Genomic DNA, 23,372 nt, shown 5'->3' with positions numbered 1-23,372 from the left:
TTATACTCATTTTTTTGACTTCCCTTATTTGACCTCCCTACGGTTATCTCGATATCGGAATATATGATCGACTACAATTCTACCTCTTATATAGGATTAAAAGATATTAAAAACCATGAACGTATATATGTATATATTTATGAGGTGAGTATATATAACGAAGAAAAAGGTAAGACAGGGCTTGTATTGTCAAATATGGCTAACAGACCGACAGACCGACCCCCCCCAAAAAAAAACCCACGCAGTTACTTATGTCTTATTTCCAAGCTTGTTACTTTAACAAGCTTGTACAAGGACGACGAATAGAAGCCCTTCTTGAAAGGATACAAAACATACCTTACCTACTTGTCTTCAACATCTTTTTCTTATTTCTACTTTTTAACGTTTCCCTGTTTTTCCAAAAGAAATCGTGTGCAAAGTTTCCAAAATCTTTTATATGCAGCTCTACTTTGGGTGTATGTTTGTGTTCGTGTTCTTTCTCTGTCAACACCTTAGACTATTACCGCCCGAAGTTTTTTTTTTTCAGGGCACTACCGGCTTCCGGATTGGCTTCTCTCTCTATCTCTCTCTCTCTCTCTCTCTCTCAAATGGGTTGAGTCTTACCTTTCGTCTCGGCGACAATGTGTCGTTGGAATGAATGGTGCTCGCTCAAGATGGGAAAATGTTGCTTCTGGTGTGCCGCAGGGCTCTGTTTTGGGTCCGTTATTGTTCTCTATCTATGTTAGTGATATTTCTAGAGTTATCTCAAACTGTTTGCATCTCATTTACGCTGATGATTTAATTCTCTATTTTCATATTCCTTTTGATCAATTGGAGAATGGAATCAGATGTGTAAATGATGACGTCGCTTCTGTTTTTAATTGGGCAAAAGATAAAAATTTATCTTTTAATGCCGGTAAAATGAAGGCGATGGTGGTTGGTAGCTCTAGATTTGTTAATGGCATCGATTTTAACAATATTTCTAGGATAAAAATTGGTAACATTGATCTACCTTATGTGGATTTTGCTAAGTTTTTGGGAGTTACCTTCAATAGCACCTTAACTTGGCATAATCATGTGGGTGATGTTGTCAATAGAATGAACAAAGCTCTGTATCAACTGAAGTACCATAAAGAAATCTTGCCTGTGTCACTAAGAAAGCAGTTGGTTCAAACACTCATCCTCCCGCATGTAGATTATTGCTGTCTTGTTTATTTGGACCTGACTTCAGAACTGAATACAAGGATACAAAGAGCTCTAAACTCGGGTGTTCGTTTCATTTTTGATGTCAGGAGAGATGAACATATTACTCCTTATTACCATCGTCTGAACTGGCTAAATGTTGAATACAGAAGGAATATTTTTTAGGTGCCTTTATTTATTTTCTGTTCAAAAATAGAGCACCAGATTATCTGTATTTACTATTTAGTAGCAAAGAACAGTTACACTTGAGGACCACTCGACAAGTGGATACAAAGTTGTACACGCCCACACCTAGGACTGCAACCTATCAAAATTCTTTTTATTTAAAAGCTTGCAGGTTATGGAACTCACTTCCGATTGGTTTGCGTGCAAAGTCTGTCAATACGTTTAAACCTCATTTATACGAACATCTTATCAAAAGTTATCTAAATCAGTGATTTATTATTAAAGTTATTATTATCATTACTATCTCCTTAACAAAAACTTACAGTTTTAAAAGTTAAGTATAAGGGTTGATTAAACGCCAAAAGGTACACAAATCAGCAGTTCCCAACATTTCATTAATACTTCATTGATATAATTTAAGTAATTTTACTGCATTAACTTTTCCTTCACATTTTTTAGAATTTATTAGATGTCACAGACCCTTATGCTGGCCATTTTCGTCTACAAAATATTTACTCAAGTAGCACACCATTTAACTTAGATTGACTGTAATATCTATTTATCTATAATAATCAAACTATTAATCACAGGTGAAAAAGAAAACGTTATAAAAAATATAAAAAAAATAAGAGGCTAAAAAATTCATAAACTTTTTTTACATCAATGATTTTATGCATTTATTTTTATTTTTAAATAAAAATCATTGGTTTAAGTTCATTCTTCGATTAAAGTAATTGTTATTTTATGTTGTAGTCAAACGTTTGTAATAATAAGTAATAAATAATCTGGCTTTATCGCAAATAATATAGTTTTCTTCAATTACATTCTCAATCTAGGTGTTCTTCCCACAATGTTATATATATGTAATATAAAATAAAGAAAATAAAGATATGCATATTTTTAGGACAGCTAATTATTCCAGTATTTTACCATAAGTAAAATTAGGGGGACTAAATTAAATTACAATTGAGAAATGAGTAAATATTGTTGAATAATCTACTTGTTATTAACTGTATGTTATTTGTGCTCACGAATATTTCGGTAAGACGAATTTAAGACTGAAATATTGTTTTGAATCCTCCGTGATTGAAATTTAAAAAGTGGCCGACTCTAACTTTGTTTTTTTCTACTTTAACATGCATGTATATGTGACTACTCAGAATAATTCATCACTCATTTTATCATAATTATAATAAAAAAATATTATGAATGAACTGGCCAGCATAAGGGTCTGTGACATCTAATAAATTCTAAAAAATGTGAAGGAAAAGTTAATGCAGTAAAATTACTTAAATTATATCAATGAAGTATTAATGAAATGTTGGGAACTGCTGATTTGTGTACCTTTTGGCGTTTAATCAACCCTTATACTTAACTTTTAAAACTGTAAGTTTTTGTTAAGGAGATTTTTGTACCTTTTGGATAGATTTTCCTTTTTGTCTATTTGCAAAGTTACGTCTGCTTTACAGATTTTTTAAAATTTGGAATAAGCTATTCTATCATTATAACCTGATAAGGTGTTAAATCGGAACCGTAACTACCACTGGAGAGATCTTTTTAAAGAATGATTATAGTTGCGGTCCCCAAACCATCCTCAATAACCATTTTTTTGAGAAAGCGTTTTGAATAAAATAGGAAGGTATTTGTACGTAAATAGCAAAATTAAACTGCGATTTCAGTACTTCCTTTTAAGAGGAGCAAGAAAAATAAACTGCGATTACAGTACTTCTCCCTAAAAGGCAAAGATTTTGAATCGAACGACAATTCATTGATGTAAATCGGTTCACTCATTGATAATTTTAACGATTGCAGTACTTCCTCTTAGTAGGTGTAAGAGCATGATGGCACTTCACAGCCACATAGAGGAGCTTTAATCACTTCTTCGTGCTAAATTTTATCAAAATCGGACTAAGCTTTGTAGAAATATTGGTAATAATAGTTTTAGAAAGGGCCTTATTTGGGTGGGGCGAACTCCCCTCCTTATGAGGCATAGCGTCGAGACTTTTAAAGTACAAATCTGTACAAAATTTCGATTCGAATGACACTTCATTCATGAAAATCGGTTCACGTGTCGATAATTTGAAACGATTGCTATACTTCCCCTTAACAAGTGTAAGAGCAGATCGTCGCTTTATTGTTAGGTAGGGGAGCCCTAACCCTATCATCCTACCAAATTTTATCAAAATCGGGCCAAGATTTACAGAGTAATTAGTAATAATAATTTTGGAGGGGGCCTTACATAAAGGGGGCTAACTCCTCTCCCATTCGATGTACAGGGCCGAGACCCCCAAAAGGCACATCTACATAAAATTCCGAATCGAACGACACCTCATTCATGAAAATCGGTTCACGCGTTTAGGCGCTACGTTGTTTACAAAAAAGGTAACAAGAACAACAACAACAACAACAACAACAAGAAGAAGAAGAAGAAGAAGAACAAGAACAAGAACATTTTTTGAAAAAGCGGTTTTTGCTCATTTTCGGCAACTTTTTTCTCGAAACCTATTAGATCTGGGTGGTTGCAAAAAAATTACAGTTATAAAGGAGGATTTGCCCTATATTATAAAGAAAATTTGGGAATTTTATCTTTTATAGAAAAAGAGAAAAAAATTGTCAAAGTTGGGTGTTTTTCAACGTTACACTTTTTCGTGCAGTTTTTGATGGTCAACCCTTATACAACTGTCCTACCGGACAGTTTTAATTATTACTTCTTTGTTCCAATTATTACCTTTATTTTGTCAAGTTTCCCTCTACTTATTACCACTATCACTATTACTATTATTATTGATATTATTGTTATTAATGTTATTATTATCATTATATAATTATTATACTGTTATTTAAACTGTAAGCAGTAGACCTATTCTTTTCTTTTAAGTTAACATTTTTATTTATGTATTGATTTGTGTATATATTTAAAACGGAAATGGAATTTTAGTTTTATTTTTTATCTTTTTGTTTTACTCTGTATATATTGTATATATTAATTTGGCTGCAACTCAGAAGAGAAATTTTAGTTTATTAAATTTATGTTTATACTTTTTGTTGTCCTTAAGGGACTAATGTCCCAGGACATTAATAAACGTATTTCTTTCTTTTTCTCTCTCTCTCTCTCTCTCTCTCTCTCTCTCTCATTTCCGGATTGTCCATCACCGGACACTGAGCTGAAAGAAGTTCCTACGAAGAGAAAATCTAAGGGCCAAGCAGCTGGGGGATTCAATCCCTGGATCTCCGCATTAGGATCCCAGTATACGCTAACCACTTCCATCTATGAGTTTTCATTGTATTACATTGAAGATGTAGGGGGAGGGGGCGTAAAATGACCCTCTCTAAGGGTAGACGAAACAACCTTCAATTAATTTCATTCTTATCTAAGGAATTGCATTTACCATTTCCGGCAAAAACCTATTAATACATTTTTGGCTGCTTTTATATAACTCCTTTAAAGGAAGTGGGAAGTGGTGGAAAAGTAGAAAAGTTAAAGAAAATAAAAAAAAAAGGAGGGAAAAATTATTAAAGAACTTTAAAGATAAAATTCTTTTCAAAAAATTAAAAGTTACCTTTTAAAAATCAGTAATATCTTTCTACCGGTTAAGTTTATTTTTCTTTGAACTTTTCTCTTCTTTTATTTGCAAATATCGGAAAAGAGAAACACTTGTTAAAAGTGAAATAAGTCCTGCCAAAGATTCAAAGTACAAAAAAAAAGAAAATGGAAGAAATTTTAAAAGAAAGTGTTTACATAAAGATATTAATAGAAATATATACATTTATAATCTCCTTTCCATTTATTTTTTTACAATCGTAAAATGGGGAATGATATATATATGCGATCAATTGGGTGGGAAGAAGAGAGGGGATCCCAAAGCTTCTTCTGTCTAGACAGTGATGTCAGGCAAGAGGGAAAATGGGTTGGAAAAATAACGCTACTTTGTACTTCAATAACATGGTTCATATAATTGAAATGATTCCACCCTTTAGGGTAAAAGCTAAGCCCTTGCAAAGTGATATTAATTTTAAGCATCTATTTAAATAAATAGATACAGGGATCAATTTTAGATTACAAAAAAAAAGGGTCTGGTGTGAATTTTCACTTACGGGTAATTTATAGAATTAAATTTTCTCCAAAACTTAAAATTGTTTGTGATTTTTAATAAAACATAGAGCCTAACCGCGTGAATCGATTCACAAATCGTATGAAAGTGATAATCGATTCGAAATTTCATGCAGGTGTACATTTTTTGGAGTATAAGCTGTTATATATCTTAATTAACACATTGCCGACCGCATGAGTTGCAACTGAATCTTTCAATCAATCACTGTCTGAATCTTTTCCAATTTACTCTCTGTGTCGCTTGAAATTGTTCTACGAGTAGATCTATTTCCTGATTTGATAATGTCTCCCATCATGGATATCAAAATTGTCATTCTGATGCATTATGAAATTCATTAAAAGCATCTTCAATTTCCTGCTGGGACATTTTATTAAGGTCTTTTATTATATTACAAAGATACAAAAATTGTAATACTGGAATTAGTAGATGACTATGCTATCAACTGTAATCCAATATGGCGTATATTTTTTTTGGAAAATTTCATGGACCGTTTATCAGCATTATTTTTAGCAATATCTCTTTCTTTCACATCTCTTAATTCTTTTACTCTCTATTATTTAAAAAATATAGTGATAATATACAGGGTGAACTAGTAAGTAATGTCCATAGGCCTACTGTGTGTAGTAAGTACATCTATAGTGGGCTTCAATGACGTATTGGTCAACTTCATATTTTCCTCTGTTCTTGAGTGACGTCATTTTAATTTTTTTTTTTCTAAAATCATTTCTTTTTTCTAATAAAAATGTTATTACTCAGAAAGTTTTAGTCCGAATTTGATTCTAATCACACGGTGAGAAAGACAGATAATTTTCCTAAAAATTGATACCCTTTTCAAAGCATAAATTATTCTCCAAACAGCCTCAATCTTCCTCCTGGATACTGGAAAAATAAAAGTAATCGAAATTTTTAAGAAAATTCATTAGGCCCTTACGTAATCATTATCAGACCTAGGTGCTGGCACTTTTTTTAGTGAAAGTTTCCTTGTCTAATGTGGACTTTCTAACGTGGTAAATCATTTTCCAGGATTCCTTTTATCTTCGTACGAGAAATTACGTTTGTTTTACAAGAAAACGTGTACACTAGCTCACAACAGTGTTAGTTATCAAGTTGTTTAATTCATTGAAAACTCTTTTAGATGGACCAGTAGTCAATTTTTAAAGTAGATTGTCTTAAAATTGCACTTAAAAAAAAAAGTTAAGGTTTATTTACATCCAACAAAGAGAAGCGGGCATCAAAATATATAAGTACGCTTATCTTACTATTTCCTTTAACTTTAAAAATAAAAATAATCATTTGTATGCAAATGAAATACATTCAACCGCCAGTAACCGCTTTTCCCTAGTATCTTGCGGGATATAGTTTAGGCATTGGTATCTATTTTGTTCACCCGCAGCTTTCGTATTGTTTTGTTATTCATGTTCATACAACTTAGTCGCGACAGCTTTCCCAGATCGGTCGTGCACTGACATTTTACAAATCTTGGGGAGATTTTCCCGAGGTGGTCGACAATGCGTTAAGGGGGAGGAAGTTAGTCCCCAAATATTTCAGACCCCTTCCACCGTACCTCTAAAAGTGTTAATATAAGAAATGGTCCCTCTAAAAACGTGTTATTAGAGTGAAAATCAAAATATATAATCTTCACGATAACAGTACTTCCTCTTAAGAGTGATATAAAGGAAGTAATAAATACATTTAATAGAATTAAAGGTGGGAAAAGTTCCTATTTCCTGTTAAAACTGAAAACTCCAACGAAGCATTGTTTATTCACCAAGCTCTTTACCAAAATGGGTACTACATCATTTAGGGGAAAAAAACCATCCCAAAACTCATTTACCCAGAATTGACAAGTGAAAAACAACTTCCGGCGTAAGCTCGTATGTTTATTGAAATGTTTTAAAATCTGCAAAACTTTTAAATTAAAACCAAATTCCCCCTTTTTTTTTTTTTATAAAAAAACAAAAAACGTAAATTTTTAGTACTAAGCTGGGAAAATCCTGTTATTTAAATTGAAATTTTAAAAAAATACAAAAATCTGCTGCGAACACACCCACATGACTTCCTTTTACTGAAACTGACGAATTAAATTTTCTCGTTACTCACAAAATTTTAGTAGCTTAAAATGATTAATGGTCTAAATTCAAACGCGCAGATCATGGCTATTAGATTTTCTTTTTTCTAGAAGCTTCTTAAAAAAAGATATTAAGGAAAATATACGGTCCGGTTTACGACTATGGAACTGATAGTTGGAGAATTCGAAAGAACTGCAAGCTCTATGAGTTGGTACAAAGACGTCTGCGTAACGCACTTCTTTTATAAGAGTCCGGACGAATGGAGTGGCTGGGTCACGTGGAAAGAATGGCAAGAAGACAGAATGGCGCGTAGATTAGCTTTTTGGTACACTGTTTGGTAAAGAAAAAAGAGTTGGAAGCCCATTGGCTCCAGGAGGTTGAGGAAGATCTAAAGTCTGCTGGAGGAGATGACTGGAGAGGAAAAGCAAGAGATAGGAATATCTGGTGTAACCTTATTAGTGAAGCCAAGGCCCACACTGGGCTGTAGAGGTACAACAAGAAGAAGAAGCTTCTTACAGCTTACTGTCTGGTGATGGACAATGTTATCTCACGAAAGAGCACTGTTCGGAGGCCGACACTTCATTGAAAAATGATCCAGCCACCAAATATAGACGCGACTTAAAATACAAAATAAAATTTAAAAAATCAAAAATACACACCTTTCATGTTCAGTTTAGCCAATCAGATCAAAGAATCCGGACAGGAAATAGTAAAATGCTCACCAACCTGCAAATAAATGGCCGCCATAAGTAAAAGTTAACCTCTAGCACAATTTTCCTCAGCGTTTTCCACTAATTAATTCAATTTTGTTGTTAAACTACTTGGCCGGGAAAGTTTTACCTTGTAGGCTTCCAAGTGGTTTGCAGTTTTACCAACCGCGCTTTGTGCTTTACCTGGTTTATTGATAGTTTATATTTATCTAAAACTTGATTGCTTTCTCAAAATTATTATTTACACACAGAATGTGATCGTGCCAGGATGTACGTTTTGAAGTTCGTATCGGAAATTTTAAGGGGCTCCTGAAAAAAGGCTTTTGAATTGATAATGCAAAGTCCTGTGCCTTTCATTATGGGTAAAAAAGCTTAACCTTAAAAAAAAAAAAACGCAAAATTATAGGAAGTTTAAGCTTTATATTTCGACTCAGTGATAATAAGCTTTTGGATAACATCAAGCTAGGTCCTATGGCCAAGTTAAGCTCTGCTTTGAAGTGCCCCGTTTCAGTATGTCTTTGGATGGCACTAAAAACCGTAATAATTAATTCAATTCTAGAAAATGCAATAATTACATTGAAAAACAGCTGTAAATCTCAATGGGTTTTTCTAAAATTCATTCAAATTCTTTATTTTCTCCACGTAATCCCCACCAACTTCTAAGCCAATGTTCCATCTTCTTACGTGTCTTCTTAACCTCTAAGCGAAGAATTCTTTACGTTAAGTATGGAGATGACCCATTTTGCGATTAGTTTCCAGCGAGTGGTGAGGTCGACCATTGAAAAAGAAATTCGGTCATTCCTCTGCCATACCAGGATAGTTCCTCATCAGTGCGGGCTCACATGGGAACACTCGGCCTTAAACCCACTGAAACGTTTCCCCATTCGAAAGTAGAAATTTCCACCGCTTATATGTATAAGATATTTTCCACCTGAGGAAAATGAACTTTTCCTTCTTCCACTTCCATTCGTCTATTTTCAATAAAATATGGTATTTAGGATTTCTCTTTAATAAATTAAATTTTCTTAATATAACTTTTTTTTTCCTCAGGAATTTTCTTTCCAATAAGAAAAGCGGAAAAAGAAATTTTCTTAAATGTATTTGCAAAGAGGTTTTCTTTAATAAAAAGTGTTCATTGAAAATACTCTTTTTTTGAATGAGAAAATTCTGAATGTCGGTTTGTCGCCTTCTGGGTAATGTGAGACTCCTTCTTTGCTTTCCATCGTCGCCTAACGATTACAAAGGAAGTACCCCACACACAAGAGTTTAGCACGAAATTGGAAGACGCTTCTTTTGAAAGTTCAATCCATATGGATTAATTTCACTATTATAATTTCTCTTATTACTTTACGCAACAGCTATGGGCAGCTATTTTCGTTTAAATGAATATTCTACATCCTGTAGAACAATGTTGTATGTAACCACATCTCCATGCAGGCCATTGACTAAAAGGCAATTTATCCGGAGCCTTCAAAAAAAAAAAAGGAAAAAAGTATACTTCCGGGGCGAATTTATCACGTGATCGCAATAATTTCCGGATCTACTGGGAGAAAATAGTTATAAAAAAAAAGAAAATACACTGGGAAAGCCATTTAAAAAGTTATTCTCAATAAAAGCTATAAAACCATTTTGTGAATACCTGACGCTACTTGATCTTGATTTTAGTAGTAAAAAAATTTACTTCGGTACTGTATGTTTAGCTGTTAAAGTGGAAGCCTATTTCTAGCCACGAGTGGTACGATAAAATAACGTAACGAATAAAACGAATAGCCTTTTTTTACCACTTATTCAAATCACAATCCTCTTTCTTTGTCTCTTTTCTTTTACGACAAGATTCCTCTACTTTGTTTCTTTTATTAAATCATAAACTAGATTTTTGAGTACGCACAATTCCTAGAATTCATCACGAAACTAGGCCAGTGTTCCTTCTTATGGATAGCACTTAAATTATTATTTTTTTTAACTTGGGAGATTCTTTAAGGTCTCGGTTACCAATCTCTGCAGCATCTTCTTGGCAGAAAAAAACAAAACAAACAAGAAATCGTATCTGAAAAAAAATTATCTAATTGGCGAATTTTGATTAAGATTTTTAACTTTAAGTAGTTTTTCGTATTTCAGAGGACACTCTCACTAGCGACCACCTCCATTTACGGCCAGTTTTTGGATTTCCCCGTTTTATCCCTATACCACTTTCTATATATAAAAGAACCTCCGTCTAACGGAGACACTCTACATAGCGACCGCGGACATTGATTTTTTTGGGGAACGGATTAAATGTTTCACCTCCCACCAACGACCACCTTTTTATTAAAAGTTCGTTTGACGCGTTGATCAAACTAATTATCCCCTCTCAAGTTTTTCTGGTTTTTTCTGGTTTTTCCTAAAGTTTCCTATATAAGCTCCACACATCTTGTACCATTTTAATCATTTTTCAATATTACTTTAGACCAGGGATAGGCAATCTTTTTCTGTAAAGGGCCACATAGGGGTATTGGTTTATTAGCGAGGGCCGCAGAAGGTTATTGGTTTATTACCGAGGGCCGCAGTATATATATATATATATTTATTGCGGGTTCTTATTTATTAATTGTTTTTATCTATTTATAATACAGATTATTAATTAAAATGAAATTTATTAACAAATCAACAAAAAAAACGGCATTAGTTACTTCTATGAAATTGCTTCATATCTTCCTTCATCATTGTTTCTATTAAAAGCCAGACGAAATAAAAATAATGCGATTCCCTTCACATTTATATATCACCATAAAATAAATAACTAGAGAAGAAGCGAAAATCCGCAGCTTCGACGGCGACAACACGCTTTGTGTCGGTATAAAAAGTCGGGTGATCTTACAAAGAAAGAGCGCGGATTACTTATAGTACAAGATTTGAACGCTGAGACAATAATTGTACTAGCGAAAATTACCAAACTTTATGTGACATAAAATTTGAAATATTTTATGATTTAAGTTTTTTATTATTTGCCGTTTTGTGCCGCGGGCCGCACTTTGCCCACCCCTGATTTGGACGAACAATATTACTTTTTTTCCGGGTATGTCTCCCAAACGAAAGTGGTTAACTCTTAACGAAGAGAAAATAAATGTGTTGGAAGATTTTGCAAAAACCAAATCGAGCCATCGTCAACTTGCCGAAAAGTTTGTTCTTTTTTTTTTTTTTTTTTTTTTAAGAAATTCAATTATTCTCTGAGATTGCATAATCTCTTAACAAAAAGTTAATTATGTACAATTAGGTTTGGGTGTTGGAAAAACGCAGATTACCAATATTTTGAAGGACCAAGATTGAACGTACAAGGCCTGGCGTGAAAATGGCACAATTATTAATTAAGTCAATAATATGTAGTTTTTTTTGATAATTCTTTTGGATAATTAAGAAAAACTTGATGTACGAGGGTCGTTTGAAAAGTTCGTGCAAAGTCAGAGAGATAGCACTACTGGCGCGTATCGAGGTTATGTTTAGTTAGTAGCATCTCTTGGAAGAACACACACCAAGTTTTAGCCAGATCGGTCTATTTCTTTGTGTTTGGCATTCGTTTGAATCGAGGAAGTCGAGTGATTTTCAAAAAATGGACGAAAAAGAATTTCGTGTGTTGATTAAACACTACTTTATGAAAGGCAAAACGCCTCAGGAGACTAAAGAGAAGCTTGATAAACATTATGGTGACTCAGCACCTTCGATTAGAACAGTTTATAAGTGGTTTCAAAATTTTCGGAGTGGCCATATGGGCAAAAGTGACGCTGAACGTTCTGGACGCCCTGTTGAGGTTACTACTCCAGAAATCATTGATAAAATCCATGATATGGTGGATGGATGACAGAAGAGTGAAGGTGCGTGAGATTGCTAGTGCTGTGGGCATCTCGAATGAACGGGTACATAATATTTTGCATCAACATTTGGACATGACAAAGCTATCCGCAAGATGGGTGCCGCGATTGCTCACGCTTGACCAAAAACGAAATCGTGTGAAGTGTTGCAAGGACGGTTTGCAGCTGTTCCAGAAGAATCCACAGGACTTTAAGCGTCGTTTCGTCACTGTGGATGAAACATGGATACATCACTACACTCCTGAGACCAAAGAACAATCTAAACAATGGGTTACCAAGGGGGAATCTGCGCCAAAAGAGGCGATGACCGTTCCTTCGGCCGGAAAGATTATGGCGACTGTCTTTTGGGATTCGCAAGGAATAATCCTCATCGAAAAGGGTAAAACTATTACAGGTGCATATTATTCATCGTTATTGGACCGTTTGAAAACCGAGCTGCAAGAAAAACGCCCACGATTGGCCCACAAAAAAGTCCTTTTCCATCACGACAACGCACCAGCTCCCACCTCAGCAGTTGTGGTCGCAAAATTAATGGAAATAGAGTTCCAACTATTCTCCAGACTTGGCTCCCTCGGACTACTATTTCTTCCCTAATATGAAGAAATGGCTGGCGGGAAAAAGATTTTATTCAATCAAGGAGGTGATTGCAGAAACGAATGGCTATTTTTCAGACTTGGACAAATCCTATAATTCGGAAGGGATCAACAAACTAGAGCAGCGTTGGATGAAGTGTATAAGCCTAAAAGGAGACTATGTTGAAAAATAAAAAAGGTTTACCCCAAAAAATTAAGTAGTTTTTATTTTTGCACGGACTTTTCAAACGACCCTCGTCAATAATTATTATTAGCTGTTTTGATCGGCAAGTTCGTTACCCGGAATCCCGAAGTGACCAGAGGCCCCCAAGCAACCGAAAAAGTATTCAAAGCTCCCAACAAATTGAGAGCAGCATGGCAAGAATTGACCGAAATTTATTAATCGAGAGAGAGAGAGAGAAACAATTTTTAAGACAGATTTTTGGGTATATAAATATTTTTATTTATATAATCCGATGTATTTAGGTAAAAAACGTATTGTGGATATAAGCCAAGCATATGTTTGAATTTCTCAAATAAACTAAGTTGGATTTTTTTTTTAAATAATATTTTCTAGAAATAGATTTGTAGCATACGAGCTGTGTAAAATCTCTTAATTTAAATTTTATAGCGAGCCCCAATCGTTTGTATACTATTTAGGAAGGCCCGCAAAGCTAAGGTGTATTGTTGGTTTAGTGGGTTCTACTCCTGGTCTCTAGGCCTTGGATTTTATTTAATGGTTAATATGAGAAATTTATAGTAAAGTATGTTAGGCGGTTATAGACTAGACCCGCAAAGCTAAGGTGTATTGTTGGTTTAGTGGGTTCTACTCCTGGTCTCTAGGCCTTGGATTTTATTTAATGGTTAATATGAGAAATTTATAGTAAAGTATGTTAGGCGGTTATAGGCTAGACCCGCAAAGCTAAGATGTATTGCTGGTTTAGTGGGTTCGATTCCTCTAGGCCTTGCATTTTATTTAATGGTTAATAAAAGAAATTTACAGTTAAGTATGTTTGCTAGTTGCCTCCGTCTACGACACCTAAATTGGTAGTTGGACGTTAAGCCCCGCCTGAAAAAATTGGCGATTACTTTAATTTACTTTACTTTTACTATTTAGGAAGTTGAATTTTGGTTCATAAAACGGTGAGCTTATTTTTTCCTTAGAATGATGTTATTTTCTCTAATTTTAAAATTAATAGATTTAATAGTTTGTAAGTTGGGAATTTTATTTTTAGTAGTTTATGCGCAATACTTTTGAACCACGTATGCAACTTTGTTACTTACTACTAAAAAGAAAAGAAAACTACTTAGGCACACTAATTTTTCCATTTTTAGTAATATTTTTTCTTTCAAAGAGAAAAAAGAAAAAAAAAAACCAAACTTTTAAGTTCAAACTTAGGAGTTTAGGTATTTCTTTAAAAGAGGAGGGCAGATTTCTCTTTCTCTCTCTTTCGCTCATACTTTCCGCATTATGGCAATAAACAATATTTTTACTTCCTTCTAGGCTTGGCTACAGCGTGAACTAAAGGAGAGAGTATTTCCTTTTTGGCGGTGTGAGGCGATGGCAGTAGAGTATGAGATGCCTTGAGTTTAATGTATTCAGAGGCAATAAAAATACAGGTGGTACCAGCATCCCTTAAAGCGCGTGTTACCCCCCGTTCGGAGTGCTCTCTGCTGCTATACTTTTAAGTAAGGAGCCGGGGGGGGGGTGAAGCTACTTCGGGGTAGTTACGAAGCCTATACCAGCTATAAAGCTCTCTCTCTCTTTCTCTTGCTTGCCTAGAGTAGTTTGCCTAGCTTCTGGATGGAAAGGAGAACTTCTTCCTTCTTTTCCCTCTTCCCCTCTCCTTAAGGAGTGTAACCCAGGAACTTCTCACTAGTCTTGGACGGACGGATGGTTTGCCCAGAGAGGAGGATATCCTTTCCAGATTGGCTGTGCCATTTTTTTTTTTTTTTCCTTGTCTTAACAGCCCGCAAACATTTGTTTCATAATTTATAAGTGTAAGGAGTGAATGGAGAGTGCGGGTGTGGTCAGAGCGGAAGTGGATGCAGTGCTAGTGTGGTCAAAGCGGAAGTGTAGGGGAATTTTAACATTCGGGCACTAACCCCACCTCACTTTTCTTGTTTAGTCGCAACAATTTAGAAATAGCTTCTTTTTTTCGCAGTCGTTCTTTTTGTTTTAACACTTTTAGGTGAACGTAAACTATAAAAGTAATACAAATTTAATATTAACTTCCTTCCTCTTTTTATAAATAAATAAATATTCATTTTTATTATTCAATTGTTTTTACTTCCGCCCATTTCTTCTTTATTTTATGCCACCGAGACTTGAGAAATATAGTTATTTATTTAACAAGTGTGGAAAGTAGTACTTTTCCTCACGCGAGGCAGGGTTTGCACGCACGAGCGAGCGAAGCTAGGCGAGTGCAAGTGCAAATTGCCGAGTGTGAGGAAAATACTTTACACTCGAGTTAAATATTATATTTTTTCTGCAACCATTAGGGTTATTAACTTAAAAAAAAACTAAACAGGAATCACTAGAATCCATTTTAAATTTCTATAAGGTAACACTATAACCTTTTTAACTGTTATAATTAAAAATATCTAATTATTTATTAAAGTATTATTTTTATTTCTATATTCCTTTCAATTTTTATTTTATCTTTTTAATTTTCGTTTTTTAATGATTTAGTTACGTTAAATAAGCTTATTTAAGTTTTACAGAAAATATTTAATAACAAAACTTCTTATATCAAGGAAGCACAATAAAGTTTTTTCACTCACTAGTGAGGAAAGTGACACTAATGGGAATTTTTCCCCACTAGTGAGGGAAGTTGGGCATTACACAGCTGATTTTAATTGAGTAATGAGAACATTCCTGCATGGTTGCAAAAAAAAGTATATTTGTGTTTGTCGCCTCCGTCCACGACACCTAATTGGGCAATTGGATGTAAAGCCTGCCTGAAAAAAATAGGCAATTATTTTACTTTACTTTTATTAATTTTGCGTACAAGGATCAGTTTAAAATAGATTCGATAAACGGACAATCTACAAGGGTAGGCAGGAATATCCGATTTCCTCAATGACGAAAAATAATAGCTCACTTTGAATGCTAGATTTTTGGAAGCCATGTTTTCTTAGTCCCCTTTTCACGATAAGATTTACCACATTACAGTATATCATTGAGCGCTATTGACCCTACACCGTTCAAACCAAAAAAAAAGAGAAGGGATATATTTATAGTTTGGTGTATAAATAGTTTTTAGCGGATAGTTTAGTAAGTGAGGAGTATGGAGGAATAGTTCGTCTATAAGTCGCTAGGAGGCAACCTTGTTGTACCAACCAGACTGGTCTCCAAGTTAGTCTTATAATACTAAAATAAGTCCCAGACTTGTTGCATTCATTGACTGCATGCTCGTCTAGAGTTAGGGATTAGAATCTGAGCTGCTGGATCATTTTAAGGAAGGGGATTGAATTGTAATTAGGGTGAATCATTGTCTTGACCAGAAGAAGTTAACCTACGCGATCTAGTCAAATTTTCCATTATGAGTTTATAAAGGATTATGGGAATCCTGTTTTGAATCCTTGTTTTTTGTATTTAATTTAATGGACCACTTTGGTGTGCACGTCTGTATATGTAAATACATACGCACGAAAAAATAAAATAAATAAATAATCGTGAATCCGGAAAAAATATTGTTTTGTAAAATGGTTTTTTGGAAGAAAAACAAAAAAAAAACATACAGGAAGTGGAAACTCTTAATTTTCTCTAAATTCGGGGTTAGGAGAACATTTTTATAAATTCGAAACCTTGAGAATTGTACCTTAGAAGCTTTGAATAAGAGAAAATCGTGGTAGCGATGCGAAAATCGACTCGAACTCTGGATGTACACTGATTGTATTCGATGTTGATTAAGTAGCCACGATAACCAATCGATTAGAGAAGGTACTCGCAAAGCTTAGATTTTAATCTAATGGTTTCTAAGAGAATTTAGCAATAAACTATGTTTTCAATAAAAAATTTGTCTTACTGTAGTCAAGTAAACCCTTTATTATTATTGATTGATGACCAAGGAAGTAAGAACAATTTCCCTTTATTTTATTTGTACTACTTATTGATGGTATTTTCTATTTTTCCAAGATAATATCGCCATCTTTTATTTGTAGAATAAAGTAAAAGAAAATTTCTAAGGAACTCGCAATAAGTTTTCCATTCTGGAAAGTTTATTTAGGAAAAGAATTGTTTTTCCACTTTAACATAGTTTTCCTTCCCCATTGGGGGGGGGGTCAATATATTTTTTTGTTATTGTGTACTTTCCATCTTTTATCTTGCTTTTCTTATGTCATATGATATTGATATTGGATCAATTTTAACGACTGCAGCTGTTGAATTTAGATTTCTTAAAATGAAAAAGCTAAGTGTTACGATTGGATGAAATTGTTTGTTTCGATCTCTGTGAAGATTTCATATTGATTTCAGTTTGGTCACATCACTGGTGTTGCAATGAGGACACTCTATACAGCCTCTAGAATTTTTGTAACAATTCTTTCAAGTTGTATCTTCACAAAATCACTGTACATAACCTATAAATTGAGAGAAGGGTGCTAGTCTGTGTTTATAAAGAGTCCATGAAAGTGAAAGATCCCCAGTTCGATCCCCGCTCATGACTACTTTTTATTAGTTAGAAAAAAAAAAATTAAACTAGTAAAGTATTTGCTTCCGCCTCCATCCCCAATACCTAATTAAAACTGTCCAATAGAATAGTAGTATAAGGGTTGATCGTCAAAAACTGCACGAAAAAGCGTGACGTTGAAAAAACACCCAACTTTGACAATTTTTTTCTCTTTTTCTATAAAAGATAAAATTCCCAAATTTTCTTTATAATATAGGGCATATCCTCCTTTATAACTGTAATTTTTTTGCAACAACCCAGAACGAATAGATTTTGAAGAAAAAGTTGCTGAAAATGAGCACAAAATGGCATTTTCAAAATTGTTCTTGTTCTAGTTGTTACCGTTTTTGTGAACAACGTAACGCCTAATCAGAGAAACCGATTTTCATGAATGAGGTGTCATTAAAACTGTCCGGTAGGACAGTTGTATAAGGGTTGACCATCAAAAACTGCACGAAAAAGTGTAACGTTGAAAAACACCCAACTTTGACAATTTTTTTCTATTTTTCTATAAAAGATAAAATTCCCAAATTTTCTTTATAATATAGGGCAAATCCTCCTTTATAACTGTAATTTTTTTGCAACCACCCAGATCTAATAGGTTTCGAGAAAAAAGTTGCCGAAAATGAGCAAAAACGGCTTTTTCAAAAAATGTTCTTGTTCTTCTTCTTCTTGTTGTTCTTGTTACCTTTTTTGTAAACAACGTAGCGCCTAAACGCGTGAACCGATTTTCATGAATGAGGTGTCATTCGATTCGGAATTTTATGTAGATGTGCCTTTTGGGGGTCTCGGCCCTGTACATCGAATGGGAGAGGAGTTAGCCCCCTTTATGTAAGGCCCCCTCCAAAATTATTATTACTAATTACTCTGTAAATCTTAGCCCGATATTCATAAAATTTGGCATTGGATGAAAGCGTTGGGGCTTCCCTACATAATATTAAAGCGACGTTCTGCTCTTAAATCTATTAAGGGGAGAGTATGGCAATCGATTCAAATTATCGAACCGTGAACCGATTTTCATGAATGAAATGTCATTCGAATCGAAATTTTGTACAGATTTGTACTTTAAAAGTCTCGACGCTATGCCTCATAAGGAGGGGAGTTCGCCCCACCCAAATAAGGCCCTTTCTAAAACTATTATTACCAATATTTCTACAAAGCTTAGTCCGATTTTGATAAAATTTAGCTCAAATAAGTGGTTAAAGCTCCTCTACGTGGCTGTGAAGTGCCATCATGCTCTTACACCTACTAAGAGGAAGTACTGCAATCGTTAAAATTATCAATGAGTGAACCGATTTACATCAATGAATTGTCGTTCGATTCAAAATCTTTGCCTTTTAGGGAGAAGTACTGTAATCGCAGTTTATTTTTCTTGCTCCTCTTAAAAGGAAGTACTGAAATCGCAGTTTAATTTTGCTATTTACGTACAAATACCTTCCTATTTTATTCAAAACGCTTTCTCAAAAAAATGGTTATTGAGGATGGTTTGGGGACCGCAACTATAATCATTCTTTAAAAAGATCTCTCCAGTGGTAGTTACGGTTCCGATTTAACACCTTATCAGGTTATAATGATAGAATAGCTTATTCCAAATTTTAAAAAATTTGTAAAGCAGACGTAACTTTGCAAATAGACAAAAAGGAAAATCTATCCAAAAGGTACAAAAATCTCCTTAACAAAAACTTACAGTTTTAAAAGTTAAGTATAAGGGTTGATTAAACGCCAAAAGGTACACAAATCAGCAGTTCCCAACATTTCATTAATACTTCATTGATATAATTTAAGTAATTTTACTGCATTAACTTTTCCTTCACATTTTTTAGAATTTATTAGATGTCACAGACCCTTATGCTGGCCAGTTCATTCATAATATTTTTTTATTATAATTATGATAAAATGAGTGATGAATTATTCTGAGTAGTCACATATACATGCATGTTAAAGTAGAAAAAAACAAAGTTAGAGTCGGCCACTTTTTAAATTTCAATCACGGAGGATTCAAAACAATATTTCAGTCTTGAATTCGTCTTACCGAAATATTCGTGAGCACAAATAACATACATTTAATAACAAGTAGATTATTCAACAATATTTACTCATTTCTCAATTGTAATTTAATTTAGTCCCCCTAATTTTACTTATAGTAAAATACTGGAATAATTAGCTGTCCTAAAAATATGCATATCTTTATTTTCTTTATTTTATATTACATATATATAACATTGTGGGAAGAACACCTAGATTGAGAATGTAATTGAAGAAAACTATATTATTTGCGATAAAGCCAGATTATTTATTACTTATTATTATTACAAACGTTTGACTACAACATAAAATAACAATTAATTTAATCGAAGAATGAACTTAAACCAATGATTTTTATTTAAAAATAAAAATAAATGCATAAAATTATTGATGTAAAAAAAGTTTATGAATTTTTTAGCCTCTTATTTTTTTTATATTTTTTATAACGTTTTCTTTTTCACCTGTGATTAATAGTTTGATTATTATAGATAAATAGATATTACAGTCAATCTAAGTTAAATGGTGTGCTACTTGAGTAAATATTTTGTAGACGAAAATGGCCAGCATAAGGGTCTGTGACATCTAATAAATTCTAAAAAATGTGAAGGAAAAGTTAATGCAGTAAAATTACTTAAATTATATCAATGAAGTATTAATGAAATGTTGGGAACTGCTGATTTGTGTACCTTTTGGCGTTTAATCAACCCTTATACTTAACTTTTAAAACTGTAAGTTTTTGTTAAGGAGATTCGATTCAGAATTTCTTTTTTGTAAATGCATCTTTTGGGGGGGTCTCAATGCTGTACATTTGTATAGGAGAGGAGTTAGACCTACGTATGAAGGCCCCCTCCTGATTGCTTAATAAATCTGTAAATCTTAGCCCGATATTCATAAAATTTGGCATTGGATGAAAGCGTTGGGGCTTCCCTACATAATATTAAAGCGACGTTCTGCTCTTAAATCTATTAAGGGGAGAGTATGGCAATCGATTCAAATTATCGAACCGTGAACCGATTTTCATGAATGAAATGTCATTGGAAAATGAAATTTTGTATAGATTTGTATTTTCGAAACTTTGTATCTCCTTTTGTATTCATCATATTTTAATGAATTCTTTACCGAATTGTAGAGAAAACGTAGCTCTATAACTGGTATAAATCGCATTGTTTTAGGGATTATTCGAGTAGTTAATGAGATATAGAAGGTTAAATTTTGGTGGTTTTCAATTTGCTTCAAATTTCAAACCTTTATATAGAATAGAATAGAATAGAATAAACTTTATTAACATTTTAAGTATATACATGTGTACATAAGGAGTTCCAGTAAATACTATAACCTCCAATCTATTATTACAAAATCAAATAAAAAATAAAAAGCACAAATAAATATTGAGGGGAAAAACAATTAAAAACCCTCAGCCTCCAAGGAAAGCTTTTACTTCAGGGAGTCCCTAACTCTTCTGTGCCTGTGCACCGTGTCCAAACTATAGTCCCCTATAAGTCTACATAGGTGGTTGTGACTCGATTCACACTTGCTGAAGAAACCAGCAGCGAGGTACTTGATGTAGTGTTCTACATAGTCCATGTTGGTGTTAGAGTGTAAGTCTATAATACGCGTGTAGCGGGGGGAAGTTGTCACCAGTCTGAGGAATTTATTTTGTATGATTTGCAGCGAGGCGATATTGGATCGACATGTCAGACTCCAAGAGGGACAGGCATAAAGTAACATGGGCCTGACCACTACCCTGTACAGCAGGAGTTTATTCTCTGGGGACAGTTTAGAGTCCCTGCAGAACAGTGGGAATAGTACCCGAATGGCTGCCTTACCTTTATTTACTCTGTCCTTTATGTGGGGGGTAAAGGTCAGCCCACGATCCATTATTACTCCAAGGTACCTGATAGTGGCAGCCCACGGCATAATCCGTCCCCCGAAGCGGACATGTCGATACAAGATCGGCCTGCGCTTAGTGAAAAGGATAGCCTCTGTCTTTAAGGGATTAATTTTTATTTTCCACTTGGTGAAAAATCGATCCATACATGACATGGCCCTAGTAAGTCTGCCGACTATCGTGTCTAATCTCCAGGACGAAGCATAGACAGCGACATCATCAGCATATAAGGCCAGTCGAACATCCTTTGGTCGAGGCATTGGGTTGAAATAAAGGAGAAATAAGACCGGTCCTATTATTGAGCCCTGAGGCACTCCAGCGGTTGCTTCATGAGGAAGGGATAAGGATGAGTTTATGGAGACGCAGAACTTTCTATTATTTAGGTAGGAGTGAATAGTTTTTGTAATGTAAGGAGGGAAGTTGTATTCGATCAGCCTGTCCATTATTCCGGCGTGCCAGACAGTGTCAAACGCCTTGTGGATGTCCATCAGAATCATGCCAGTGTGTTTGCGTTGAGTAAAGGCCTCGGTGACATCGTCTACAACTCTGGCTAGTTGGGCGGTAGTGGATAAACCTGACCTAAACCCAAACTGCTCTTCTTTGATGATTAGATTGGCATCCAAGTGACTATTGATCCTAACTAGTAATAGTCTTTCGAAGATCTTACTGATTGTGCTGAGGAGACTAATTGGTCTATAGTTGTTTGGGTCATTTGGTGCTTTGGTGGGCTTTAAGAGGAGAATAACTTTAGCCGTTTTCCAGAGGGCGGGGAAATATCCAAAGATGAAACATTTGTTAAAAAGGTTAGTTAAAAATACGACGGCTTTGCGGGATAGATTTTTTAAAAGAATGTTTTGGATATTGTCGAGACCTGGTGATTTTTTATTTTTCCTCGACTTAATGATTTCAATGACTTCTTTAGGGGAAGTAAGGTTACATTCGGAGGGCAGGTAATAACAGTTTCTGAAAAAGATATTTACTTTACGTTCTATTTTTCTTTGATGAGAGGGCACCCCTAAGTCATTATTTTGCTTATGAACCTGTTCCAAGAAATTAGCCATGAGATTCACTTTGTCCTTATCAGAATATGCCTGTACATTATTAAATATTAAAGGAGAAGAAGAGCTTTGTTCACTATTATTACGTGTTGTCTTAAAGTACTTTGCCACCTTCCAAAAAGAAGAGTTCTTAGGATCGAGGTTAGAGATATAACAATTCCATCTATTGTTGCGCCACTCCTGCACCTGTTTTTTAACGATGCCTTGTAGTCTATTTAGTAACATTTTAAGTGGTTGGCATCTACGCTTTTGGAACCAACGCTTGATTCTGTTTTTAAACCGTATAAGTGTCTTGATATTTTCAGGAAGATTTAAATTAAAATCAAGAGGGCGTCTCGGGATAGATTTAATAGCGGCATATTCCAGTAGATTAGAATATCTTTCACATTCTTTTTCTAAAGAAACTACATTATTTGGTACACAGTGGAGGTCAATATTGTCATTCAGAATGTTTCTGAATTTACGCCAGTTGGCATTTTTGAAGTCAAAAGTAGTGGGTAGAGGAGAGTTGACTGGGGTAAGGTGTAGTTGAAATGAGACCGGATTGTGGTTACTTGAAAGTAAAGAGTGACTTATAGGGGTTGTAAAATGTCTAAGATTTTTTATTATGGCTATATCTAGGATGCTAGGTTGATAGGCCATTGGAGGGAAATAGGTGGGAGAGAGAGGAGTGTTTAGGATAATGTTGTGATCCAGAGACAACTCCAGAAGGCTTTCACCTGCAGTATTATTACTTACACAGTTCCAGGCAACATGTCTTGCATTGAAATCACCTATCAAAACAACCCTACTGTGTTTAGCCAGCAAGTCCAATATATCCTGATCGCGCCACCTTTTATTAGGGGGCCTATAACAGGAGACAATGAGCACAGACCCAGAAGCACAGAACACCTCAACACCCACAGCCTCAATGGATGCCAATTGTGGTAGTGCAGCCAACGCATGCTTGACATGACGCCTTACAGCGATGGCCACACCACCACCCCTTAGATTTCGATCTTTCCTATAAGTAACATATCCATTACATTTTAACTTCCCTTGAGGTGCGAGTTTGGTTTCGCACAAAGCACAGA

The 23,372-nt window shown here is 34.5% G+C and overlaps 1 protein-coding gene and 1 long non-coding RNA gene across 3 annotated transcripts in view; one reads left to right on the top strand and one right to left on the bottom strand.

Annotated features, from left to right (window-relative positions):
• The window catches only part of LOC141457226 (limbic system-associated membrane protein-like), a 168,541-nt gene that overhangs the window by 52,465 nt on the left and 92,704 nt on the right, over positions 1–23,372 (top strand). The window lies entirely within an intron of this gene.
• LOC141457228 (uncharacterized) overlaps positions 1–23,372 on the bottom strand; it is a 116,133-nt gene that overhangs the window by 11,464 nt on the left and 81,297 nt on the right. The window contains exon 2 of the long non-coding RNA XR_012460276.1: positions 8,188–8,254. This is a non-coding gene — a long non-coding RNA (uncharacterized lncRNA). The remainder of the gene's footprint in view (positions 1–8,187; positions 8,255–23,372) is intronic.

Source organism: Rhodnius prolixus, unplaced genomic scaffold (genome assembly GCF_049639745.1).
Source record: "Rhodnius prolixus isolate KJV_2025 unplaced genomic scaffold, Rpr scaffold_10, whole genome shotgun sequence".
NCBI classification, from domain to species: domain Eukaryota; kingdom Metazoa; phylum Arthropoda; class Insecta; order Hemiptera; family Reduviidae; genus Rhodnius; species Rhodnius prolixus.
This window is presented reverse-complemented; position numbering and strand designations above follow the sequence as displayed.